The following is an 11,312-nucleotide window of genomic DNA, read 5'->3' on the forward strand; positions in this document are numbered from 1 at the left end:
TATTCTTAGTATTCCGAGTGGTTCAACGGGTCATTGCACACGTTAAATTATAGTGAATTATCAGCAAAAGGGAAGGTAGATTATATTTATGAATAGTGAAAGGTCAGGTAAGAAAGAATGTAAGTGAGTAAAGAAAAAGGTAGAAAATGAGAAGTAAAGAAAGTTTATGAGGCTAGGTGACATGATGTATAATTATTCATTATGTTGAATGTTGTAATTTATTTGCTTGTGAGATTACTAAGCCTAGTGCTTACTCTCTTTATTTTCTTTTTCTTATAGTTTTGATCAAGCCACTCGGGGATCGAAGGAAACGTCGGAGACCCGATCACACTAGCAAAGAAATCACATTGGTATAGTTAGACGTTTCGTTTTGTGTATGGCATGTATAGGAACTTGGTTTCTTTTGATATGATATGATCAATGAATGATGTGTAAATACTTTCTAGTGATTAGCTAATAGAATGGCTGATGATATACATGTTTAATAGTATGTATGATTAAGTAGTAACTATCACTTGAAAACTATGAAAAATGTTAAAGTAACTTAAAAACGGATCAAGTATCAGAAATAACGTGACTTTGAAAAATCAAAAAAAAAAATTTAGAGACATGGTTTGATGGTGAATAATATATGAAATTAAAGCTCATTGTTTCTATTTTCATATGGAATAAGCAAAATAGGTAAAGGTTTTGTATTTTATAAGATATCTGAGTTTTAGTGAAATAGGGCCAGAGCGATTTTTGGATCCCCTATTCCAACTTTGGAAATTCACCATAAATTTTACAAAAATAATTAGGTGGTTTAATTTATATGGTTAGAATCCTTATTGAATCTAGTTTTAAGAGAAACAAACGGTAGAGTCATATGAATTTTTTACAAGGATAAAAGTGGTTCGTAGTAAGTAGAGGTTATTGCAGTCGAATTCTGAAACAGGGGTAACTTTAACTAATAAACTGTACTAATTGGCTAAGTAAAAAATTCTAGAAAAAAATTAGTAGATATATATATGAGTCTAGTGTCAAGAAAAATTTACGGATTTTAGTTTTGAGTTTTGAAACTTGAGAAATTAATTTTTAAGCAACCATGACGTAGAAAAATAGTTTATTCCAAAAATTGGTTTAGAGTTGTTTAAAAGGTAAGATAAGTTTAGTAACACCTCAAGCTTGACTTCGGTGACGGTTTCGGGCATGGGGACGTTACATTTATTGGTATCAGAGCCAGGTTTAGTCGGTTCTTGGAACAGTTAGTGTGAGTAAAAGTCTAGCTATACATGCCATACCTGTATTTTGATAGTGTGACGACTTCTGACGATTTTTAAATATTTTGTTTTATAGTAATGGATCCCGAGTGAGCTGGTGATGATGATGTAGAAAGTAATACGCCTGCTCCCGCGGAAGGGGCAGCGCCATCTGAGAATAGGCCAGTAACAGTTGATTAGGGAGGAGTGACTCGAGAAGTTCTCTTCCAAGCTTTGAATGATTGGTTTGCTGAGTTCATTCGTACGAATCCAGCATTTAGACCTCCACCCCCTCATGATTCTCAGGCTACCCATGTAGCTCAAGCTCCCCCAGTCACAGGTACAGTGATAAGAGAAAAGCCACCAGTTGATAGAATCAGGAAACAAGGGGTAGAAGAGTTCCGAGCAACAAAAGATGATGATGTAGAAAGAGCAGAATTTTGGTTAGAAAATACTATCAGAGTCTTTGACGAATTATCTTGTACACCCGAGGAATGTATGAAATGTGTAATATCACTTCTTAGAGACTCAGCCTACCACTGGTGGAAGACACTTGTATCAATTGTACGAAAGGAGAGGGTCACTTGGGATTTCTTTCAGGAGGAATTTCATAAAAAGTACATCAGTCAGAGGTTTATTGACCAGAAGAGAAAGGAATTCCTGGAATTGAAACAAGGTAATATGACGGTGACCGATTATGAGCGCAAATTTGTCAGGCTTAGTAAATATGCTCAAGAATGTGTGTCCACAGAGTCTATCATGTGTAAAAGGTTTGAGGATGGGTTAAATGATAATATCCGACTGTCAGTGGATGTCCTAGAAATAAAAGAGTTTGTTATTTTAGTTGAGAGAACCTGTAAGGCAGAGGAGCTGTTAAAAAGAAAAGGCAAAGTTGAGACAAAGACACAAGATACAAGGAAGAGACAGATGAGCAGGTCATTCCAGGCTACATCCAAAAGGCCAAAGGAGTTTTCTACCAGATCTAGTTTCTCAACCGGGTATTCTAGTCAGAATAGAGGCAGCAGATTTAAGGATCCGAAGGCTCAGACCACCTCGACTGTGAGTGTAGGTAATGTTGGACAGGGTAGATCAGGGTGTCCATGGTGTGGTAGACTTCATTATGGTCCTTTTCGGGCAGGCGAAAATGTTTGTTATAAATGTGGTGCTCCAGATCATTTTGTACGAGAATGTCCAGAGGTGGCTAATCGAGAGATAACACAGAGTGCTAGATCCGGAAATGCTTCTACTAGAGGCAGATCACCGAGGCAACCGGGAGTAGGAGCATGTAACAGAGGTACCTCAAGAGATTCGGCTGTGAGACCAGATGCTAGAGCCCCTGCAAGGACTTATGCTATTCGTGCACGCGAAGAGGCATCCTTCCTCGATGTGATTACAGGTACATTTTCTCTACATGATATTAATGTCATTGCTTTGATTGATCCAGGTTCAACTCATTCATATGTTTGCAAGAAATTGATACCTAGTATAAGTATGCCTATAGAATCTACAGAATTTGTGATTAAAGTATCGAATCCATTAGGCAAGCATGTATTAGTAGATAAAGTATGTAGAAATTGTCCTTTGATGATTAGAGGCTACTGTTTTCCGGCCGATCTCATGCTATTGCCATTTGATGAGTTTGATGTGATTCTTGGTATGGATTGGTTGACTACACATGATGTGATAGTGAATTGTGGAAAGAAATTCATTGAGTTGAAGTGTGAAAATGGTGAAATTCTTCGGGTTAATTCAGAAGAGTCAGATAGTTCATTTCCCATAATTTCTGTTATGTCTGCTCAGAAATGTTTGAGAAAAAGGTATGAAGCTTATCCTGCTTTTGTGTTGAACACTAAAGATCCAGAATTGAAAATTGAATCAGTACTTGTGGTATGTGAGTTTCCCGATGTGTTTCCGGAAGAACTACCAGGTTTGCCTCCTGTTAGAGAAGTTGAGTTTGGTATTGAGTTGATTCCAGGTACCACGCCTATTTCTATTGCTCCTTATAGAATGGCTCCATTGGAATTGAAAGAATTGAAAGCTCAGTTGCAGGAATTAATAGATAAAGGCTTTGTAAGACCCAGTAGTTCACCATGGGGTGCACCAGTGCTATTTGTGAAAAAGAAAGACGGATCGATGAGATTGTGCATAGATTATCGGCAACTTAACAAGGTAAAAGTAAAGAACAAGTATCCATTGCCTAGAATTGATGATTTGTTTGATCAATTGAAGGGAGCTACTGTGTTCTCCAAGATAGATTTGAGATCCGGATACTATCAGTTGCGAGTTAAAGAGTCAGATGTCCTGAAGACTGCTTTCCGGACTAGGTATGGTCATTATGAGTTCCTTGTGATGCCATTTGGCTTGACTAATGCTCCTGCCATTTTCATGGACTTAATGAACCGAATTTTCAGACCGTACTTGGATAAGTTTGTAGTTGTGTTCATTGATGATATCTTGATTTATTCTCATGATGAGACTAAGCATGCAAAGCATTTGAGAATAGTTTTATAGATTCTAAGAGATAATAAGTTGTATGCCAAGTTTAGCAAAAGTGAGTTCTGGTTACGAGAAGTTGGTTTTCTTGGACATATTGTCTCAGGTGAAGGTATTAAGGTTGATCCGAGCAAGATTTCAACCATTGTTGATTGGAAGCCTCCTAGAAATGTATCAGAAGTTAGAAGTTTTCTTGGTCTTGCCGGATATTATAGACGAATTGTAGAGGGATTTTCCATGATAGCTACCCCGCTGACAAGATTGCTGCGAAAGGATGTCAAGTTTGAATGGACTGAGAAGTGTCAACAGAGTTTTGACAAGTTAAAAGATTGTTGACTAAATCTCCTGTTTTAGTACAACCAGAACCAGGTAAGGAGTTTGTGATTTACAGTGATGCGTCCATGAATGGACTTGGTTGTGTACTTATGCAAGAAGGGAAGGTAATTGCTTATGCCTTTAGACAGCTAAAGCCACATGAGAAGAACTATCCGACACATGATTTAGAGCTAGCTGCCATTGTTTTCGTGCTGAAGATTTGGAGACATCATTTGTACGGTGAGAAGTGCCACATATTCACTGATCACAAAAGTTTGAAATATTTGATGACTCAAAAAGATTTGAATTTGAGGCAAAGAAGATGGTTAGAGTTGATTAAAGATTATGAGCTAGTGATCGATTATCACTCAGGTAAGGCAAATGTTGTTGCTGATGCTTTGAGTAGGAAATCTTTATTTGCATTAAGAGCTTTGAACACTAGTCTAGCCTTATCAGATGATGGTTTTATCTTAGCTGAGTTGAGAGCTAAACCGATGTTTCTTGAAGAAATTTGTGAAGCTCAAAAAAATGGCAATGAGTTGTTAGCCAAAAGAGATCAGTGTGAGTCGGATATAGAGTCAGATTTTCAAATTAGTTCTGACGGTTGTTTGATGTTCCGAGACAGGGTATGCGTACCGAAGAATGATGAGCTTATTCGAAAGATCTTACAGGAAGCACATAGTAGTTCTTTGTCTATCATCCAAGTAGTACAAAGATGTATAATGATTTGAAGAAAATGTACTGGTGGGTAGGAATGAAAAGGGACATTTCAAAGTTTGTTTTTAGATGCTTGATTTGTCAGCAGGTAAAGGCCGAACATCAGGCACCTTCAGGTTTATTGCAGCCTGTGCTAGTCCCTGAGTGGAAATGGGATCGAGTTACTATGGATTTTGTGACAGGATTGCCGTTTACACCGAGAAAGAAAGATGCAGTATGGGTTGTGATTGATAAGTCAACAAAGTCAGCTCATTTTATCCCAATTCGTATGGATTATTCACTTGACAAGTTGGCCGAGTTGTATATTTCAGAGATAGTCAGACTACATGGGGTACCATTATCGATCATTTCAGACAGAGATCCAAGATTTACTTCACAGTTTTGGAAGAAATTACAGAAGGCTTTGGGCATTAAGTTGAGTTTTAGTACAGCTTTCCATCCTCAAACCGACGGTCAGTCAAAGAGAGTCATTCAGGTACTTGAAGATATGCTTAGATGTTGTGTACTGGAATTTCAAGGCAGTTGGGAAAAATATTTACCATTAGTAGAGTTTGCCTACAATAATAGTTATCAGTCGAGTTTGAAGATGGCACCTTATGAAGCTTTGTATGGACGTAAATGTCGCACACTTTTGTATTGGACAAAGCTTAAGGAAAATCAGATTTACGGGGTTGATCTAGTTAAGGAAACAGAAGAGAAAGTAAAAATCATCAGAGATTGCTTGAAAGCAGCTTCAGACAGACAAAAGTCATATGCAGATTTGAAGAAAAAAGTGATTGAGTATCAAGTTGGTGACAAAGTTTTTTTGAAAGTATCCCTGTGGAAGAAAGTTCTCAGATTTGGCAAGAAAGGCAAACTAAGTCCACGTTTTATTGGACCGTTTGAAGTGATTGAGGGAGTCGGACCATTAGCATATCGGTTAGCTTTGCCGATTGAGTTAGAGAAGATTCATAATGTATTTCATGTGTCTACGCTACGTCATTATCGTTCAGATCTGTCACATGTGATTTCTCAGACAGAGGTTGAGATTCAGCCAGACATGACTTACGGTGAAGAACCGGTAAAGATTCTAGCTCGAGAGGTAAAGCAATTAAGGAACAAAAGTATTGCACTTGTGAAAGTACTATGGAATAGACATGGGGTAGACGAGGCTACATGGGAACCCGAAGAGGCTATGCAAAAACAGTACCCAAATCTCTTCAGTGGTAAGATTTTCGGGGACGAAAATCCCTAAAGGGGGGAGAAATGTAACATCCCGAAATAGGGCCTAAATGAAACAGTGGTTGCGAAACCAAAAATTCGAGGTAGAAAAAATTATTTTATTATTATTTTGAGGTTCATGATATGATTGCATGATTGTGTGAAAATTTCATGATAAAATTCTATGCATAAAGTGCTTAAGTTGAGATTAGGGACTAAATCGAATAATTTGCAAAACTTGCATTCTAGAAGTTTTTAGTATGAAGTTGCTTTGGAATATTAATTAGGAGGGTTTAAATAAAATTTGACCAATTTCTAAGTTCATGAACAAAATAGGATATGGATGGAATTTTTGAAAGTTTAATAAGAAAGGGCATTTTGGTCATTTGGATATTAAATGAAATAAAAAGGGAAAAATAGCACAAAATTCATCTTCTTCTTCATTAGCACGAAATTTCAAGGGTTCTCCATAGCTATGGTTTGTTTCAAGCTTTCAAGCTCCACAGTAAGTGATTCCAAGCCCCGTTTTTAATGTTCTTTACGTTTTCGGAGTCCCGGTAGCTCGATAAAGCTTATGCTAGCAATAATTTAAGTTAGGGTTCATATTTGGAAAAATACCCATAGGTGAAAAGTGTTTATTTTGATGTTTTATGATAGAATATGAGGTTTTAAATTATGTTAGACAACTTGTGCTACTCGGTTTTAAGTGAAAACGAGTAAAAGGGCTTAATCGGTAAAAATACCTAAAGTCATAAGTACATGTTAGAGTGTGAATTTGATGTTGTCATAGAAGGGAAAATTGATCAGCATGTCATAAAACATAAGAAAATAGGATGAAGTTTAAATTATGAGCCTTTGGGAAAAAGTGCAAATATGTGAAAGTTTAGGGGTAAAAATGTCATTTTGCCAAAGTTTGGGTCAATGACTGTTTTGATAAAGGTGAATATTAAATAAGTTAAATTTGCTATTATAGATCAAGAAGAGCGAAATTCGGGAGTAGATCGGGGAAAAGAAAAAGTAATGGACTAAATTGTAAAGTTTAGTCACAATTTGTATCGAGGTAAGTTTACAGTAAATAAATGCAATATTCTTTTATTTTACATTATTATTGTCAATTTCCAGCATTTATATACTTATTTTTTGAGAATATTGAAAGTCGAATTAAAGGCGAAGTGACAGAGAAAAGGCATTAGGAAGCCCCGTTTGAACCTTAGGAATGTTAGGATATTGGGGTTGACAGGACAGGAGAGGACAGAAATGAGCCATGTAAGTCCATATCAGATATATGGCTTTGGAGACAGGAATGAGCCAAGTAAGCCCATATTAGATATATATATGGCATTGGAGACAGGAATAATTCATGTAAATCCATGTCGAAGACATGGCATTGGCAGGATATTGATAGACAGGAACGACCCTAGTATCCTTAGTATTCCGAGTGGTTCAACGGGTCGTTGTACACGTTAAATTACAGTGAATTATCAGAAAAAGGGAAGGTAGATTATATTTATGAATAGTGAAAGGTCAGGTAAGAAAGAAGGTAAGTGAGTAAAGAAAAAGGTAGAAAATGAGAAGTAAAGAAAGTTTATGAGGCTAGGTGACATTATGTTGAATGTTGTAATTTATTTGCTTGTAAGCTTACTAAGCCTAGTGCTTACTCTCTTTATTTTCTTTTTCTTATAGTTTTTATCAAGCCACTCGGGGATCGAAGGAAACGTCGGAGACCCGATCACACTATCGAAGAAATCACATTGGCATAGTTAGATGTTTCGTTTTGTGTATGGCATGTATAGGAACTTGGTTTCTTTTGATATGAAATGATTAATGAATGATGTGTAAATACTTTCTAGTGATTAGCTAATAGAATGGCTGATGATATACATGTTTAATAGTATGTATGATTAAGTAGTAACTATCACATGAAAACTATGAAAAATGTGAAAGTAACTTAAAAATGGATTCAAGTATCAGAAATAACGTGACTTTGAAAAATCACAAAAAAACTGTAGAGACATGGGTTGATGGTGAATAATATATGAAATTAAATCTCATTGTGTCTATTTTTATATGGAATAAGCAAAACAGTTAAAGGTTTTGTATTTTATAAGATATCTGAGTTTTAGTGAAATAGGGCCAGAGCGATTTCTGGATCCCCTGTTCTATCTTTCGAAATTCACCATAAATTTTACAAAAATAATTAGGTGGTTTAATTTATATGGTTGGAATCCTTATTGAATCTAGTTTTAATAGAAACAAACGTCATAGTCATATGAATTTTGTACAGGGAGAAAAGTGGTTCGTAGTAAGTAGAGGTTATTGCAGTCGAATTCTAAAACAGGGGTAACTTTAACTAATAAACTGTACTAATTGGCTAAGTCAAAAATTATAGAAAAAATTTAGTAGATATATATATGAGTCTAGTTTCAGGAAATATTTACGGATCTTAATTTTTAGTTTTGAAACTCAAGAAATGAATTTTTAAGCAACCATGACGTAGAAAAATAGTTTATTCAAAAAATTAAAATAGTGGTTTAGAGTTGTTTAAAAGGTAAGATAAGTTTAGTAACACCTCAAGCTTGACTCCAGTGACGGTTTCGGGCATGGGGGCGTTACACCAACCGAGTTACACCGAATCACATAAATAAAGATATTAAGGTATTCAAATAAAGTGCAATTATGATGAGTTGAAACTCGGAAAGGTATATGAATAAGAATTCATGAAATGTATATATATACATATTTGTGATATGAGAAACATGAAATAGAATGTGTACGCGGCATAATGAGCTTATCAGTGATTGATTGGAAATCCCATGGTGTATATGATTGATTTCTTCGAGTGAATGCATGTGTTTAGAAAACTTACTCGAAATACAGGTAAAAATAATGTTCATGTGTAATTAATTGAATGATTATGATTGGCAAGCCCGTATAGCTTGAGTGAATGTGTTAAATTGTTTGGATAGATTTATATGAGTGTAGTGACATGCGTATGATGATGTGTGAGGTTGAAGTTTCGATTGCAATGTATTCAACCATGTTTGGTGACTCTCATATGATATTATGTTCTTGATATGTTAAATTAAGTGAATAAGAAGAGAAAAGTTATCCAGAATTCATAGAATGTATGCATAAGTGAACTTAAGCGAATAAGATAATCGAAAAATTGTGAAATACAATTATGAACTATAATTTTTTCTGAAATGAATGGTATGCTTGTGCAGTTGTTGCTATGATGATGAAATAGTGTTATATGCATATGCATATGAGGGGCGAGTTAGGGACCTTACAACCCCACCCCCTTACCAGAGTGGTGTTTATGAAGGATTTTATGAGATTTGTGGGATAAGCGCACAAGTGTGAAACCAAAGAGTTCAACTGTAGAATGATTATAAATATGGTCAGAATTTGTGAATGAGTTGATAAGTAAAGAAAGAACTAGAAAAGTATCAGATTAATTTAAGTATTATTCGGTTTATGAAACATCACAATGAGAGAAGAACTTAACTTTGGTAAATCAACTTATTAAGACACGATGTTGAAACAATGTAGTAATCGGAATCCCTTCTGAACCTATTTTCCTCAGTGAAAGGAATAATACGGGATTTGTGATGACATAAATAGTTGAGGGAATAATATTTGAAGGGTAAGATATCTGAGTGTAACAGTTATGGCTGAATAGATTTCAGCAGCTTCTTCTGAGGTATTCTATAAGTTTAATTGTTATTGGGATTATTCCTATGGCTATTACTCTTCTGATAAAATCCTTGTTCTATGTGAATATTTTCTAATCATGATGTATAGATGAAAGTATTGATAGTCCGATTGGTATATAACCTGTATTGCTCTATTTCTCTCTGGCATTCTATTACATTTCATCTATTGGGACTTTATGAGAAAATACACATGATGTTATAATTCTGTTTCTTCTAATTGGTGTTCTATTTGATACATATGTGGGAAGGTATATTATCCTTGTTGCATTTAATTCTAGTAGATTGGATTGATGTATTCTTCTAGACTTCTGTTCTTTGAGGAATTATCGAGATTCTTCATATTTTTCTTATGAGTGATGTTCTGGGTCTTTCATTATGATATTGTATCTTGGATTTCCGTATCTTGGATTTCTTTATCTAAGATTTCTTTATCTTGGACTTCTTTATCTTGGTTTTCATGTCATATCTATTCCATAAATTGTCGATTATGGCTTATATCTAAAATGTGTTCTTTGGCCTATGATGACTATGGTAATTATGATCATGCTTCTAGTTGATTATATTAACATGGTGATTCTAATATCTAGATTTCTCTAAATCTTCGTGAAAAATTTGACACCGGTAAGGACATAAGCAGTGAAAATAGGAATTTCAATTGGTATGATTTAAAGTTGTTATGAATGATAAAGTTATCGCTTTGTGAAAGTTTAACAGTCTATTGCATATTAGTAAAGCTTGACTAGATGGGAACATTGTTAATAGAAGCCTTTGAATTGATTCAGCCTGCATTGGGCAGAGACTTCTGGGTTTCCAGTGATATGTAGACAAATGGTTTACGAAGTGTTATAAGACAAAAAATGCAATGTGATAACTCAAAGTATCTAATGTTGTAGCCAAATCTGAGTTTGAGATAGCGTAGACGACTTGAGTTAGTTATTGTATGATCTTTGAGTAAAGAAAAATGTGGTTGTAAGTGCTTGGGTAGAAAATCCAGAGTCTATATAGAGAGTTTGCAAGAAAACTCATTGGAGTGATGTATTGGTGCTCGAGTTTGGAACTCGAAATTTCTGATCTTTGTGTTTGAATACATAAATTGTTATCAGAATTATTCTTACCTTGAAAGAGAAAAATGTTTTGTGGTTTGTTGCTAAATGTTTGATGAAATCTACAAACCATTTCAATATGTGTTGAATTTTCGCTTAATGGATTAATAGAATCATGTATCTCCGAGATTGTCAGATTTCTAGTATGCTTGTTCTTTGTAAGCGATAGAGATCAAGATTCAGTTGATGTGTCATATGGCGAAGAATTGCTCATGACTTTAGTATGAGAAATTAAAGAGCTAAGAGTTAAGCATAGCCTGAGTAAAAGTTCTTTAGCAATGATTATTAGATAGTGGAGTCTATGTGAAAACCAAACCACTATTCTCGTAAGATTTTTGCGGACGAAAATCTTTAAAGGGGGAGTTGTAACAACCTGATTTTGGGCTTAGTCAGAACAGTGGTTTTGAAACCACAAATCCGAGATCAATAAATTATTTTAATATTATTTTATGTGTTATAGCATGATTATATGAGTGCATGAAAATTTTGGTGAATTAATTTTAGCGTTTGTGAGCTTAATTGCGAAAAAG

Source organism: Gossypium hirsutum, chromosome A01 (genome assembly GCF_007990345.1).
Source record: "Gossypium hirsutum isolate 1008001.06 chromosome A01, Gossypium_hirsutum_v2.1, whole genome shotgun sequence".
NCBI classification, from domain to species: domain Eukaryota; kingdom Viridiplantae; phylum Streptophyta; class Magnoliopsida; order Malvales; family Malvaceae; genus Gossypium; species Gossypium hirsutum.